Source organism: Zea mays, chromosome 5 (genome assembly GCF_902167145.1).
Source record: "Zea mays cultivar B73 chromosome 5, Zm-B73-REFERENCE-NAM-5.0, whole genome shotgun sequence".
In the NCBI taxonomy this organism is placed as follows: domain Eukaryota; kingdom Viridiplantae; phylum Streptophyta; class Magnoliopsida; order Poales; family Poaceae; genus Zea; species Zea mays.
The window spans coordinates 109,826,123-109,827,798 of NC_050100.1; the positions used below are offsets into that span (position 1 = coordinate 109,826,123).

The following is a 1,676-nucleotide window of genomic DNA, read 5'->3' on the forward strand; positions in this document are numbered from 1 at the left end:
ATGTTATCCTAAATTATAAGTCAAATTATTCTCGACATGTGATTCAGTTCATGGCCTATAGTAAAAAGGATAGTTTACAGTAATAACATGTGTGCTGCTCCAAACATTATGAGGATAGTAAGCTAGTTTATTTTTAGTTTAGAATTGGCTCTCTCTTATTTTTGGTCAAATTCTAGAATGATCAGATGCTCGACAATTCTTATTACTGTGATTGTTTGCTCATTTTCAGTTCATGGTCTGTCTTTTTTCCCCCTACAAGTCATCTACGACAGTTTGCCAGTAGCACTAAATCTTTTAACTATGGTAGGCTATGAGTTTCATGCTTCACATTTTCATAGCAGTAGCAATAACTCTTTTATAACAGTAGCCGATGGATGGAGAATGGTGGATCGAGGAGACCGATGACGTACTGCTGCATCCCGCGCTGCTCAATGGGCAGCAGTACCGGCCAGTCTGGTCAAACAACGGCGCCGTGATCCACACAGATTTCCAGTTAAGTTTCTTCTGATGGTGATGGTACTAAAGAGGACTATGTTCATATCCGGGCAACGCGAGGCCAAGCCACTAACATCCACAGCCTTGCAGAAAGAGTAAATTTCTCTTGTAATAAGTAACTACCAGTTAAGTTTGCTTTATTATCTTTCACACACTTGAAGTTAATGAAACTGCAGCTCGGGAGAAAGAAGATAAGTGAGAGGATGAAGCTTCTTCAAGATCTTGTTCCTGAATGCAGTAAGGTAACATCTCCTTTGTTTGGTGTGAACAACTTCCCAAAGACTCGTGTAATCCACACATTACAAATTCCTTTCGAATAGATCACTGGCAAGGCAGTCATGCTCGATGAGATTATCAACTATGTGCAGTCATTGCAACGACAAGTCGAGGTAGTGTTAGTGCATCTGTAGCTGAATTGTTTTGTAATATATGTGGCATCTTGTTAGTGCATCTGCAGTTCTTGTCAATGAAACTCGCAACTGTTAACCCCGAGCTTGGCTTTGACATTGAGCAGATCATATCCAAACAAGTAAAGCCACCCACTCGATCACCATGTCTCCCGCTAGGTGTTATTTTTAAATATGCTTTGTTCAGTGTAAATCGTTGCTTGCAGATGCTGCTTTCACAAGACTGGCATCTTGCTTTCTATGGAGTCGAACCAGGATCAAGCGGCCTTACTGGCCCATAATTGATGTGCACCATTGCCAATCCCGTTGATGTTTTGCACAGAGCTATTCACGACGCGTCAACAATGAACCATGTAATTTTACAGAGTGACATACTGATATATGTATATGCAGTTCCATATGTGCTTCCAAAGATAATGCCTTAAACATCTATGCATCACAATATTTAGAATTATACACTTGCTCTACTCAATTGTTTAATGCACCACAATATTTAGAGTGACGTACTCAATTGTTTAATTGTGCAATCAGAAGTAGCATGTGCGGTACCTTTGTGTAATTTTCTTCACAATTCTCTGAAGAAAAGCAACCAGTTTCCTGCTATTCTTTTCACTTGATAATAAAATCATACGAGTTGTAAAATGTTTTTAGATATTCATTATTCTAACGTAATTTCCAAATATTCATGATCTCATGCTTTGGTTTATTTTTGTTTTCAGTATCGATTTGTCTACTGTTATGTTCGTTGTTGGTGCAATCATGGGATACATTATG

General features: G+C 38.8%; 1 pseudogene; it reads left to right on the top strand.

Moving 5' to 3' along the window:
* Positions 1-374: 374 nt before the first annotated feature.
* On the top strand, positions 375-1,379 carry LOC103626780 (transcription factor bHLH74-like; annotated as a pseudogene).
* The last annotated feature ends 297 nt before the right edge of the window (positions 1,380-1,676 follow it).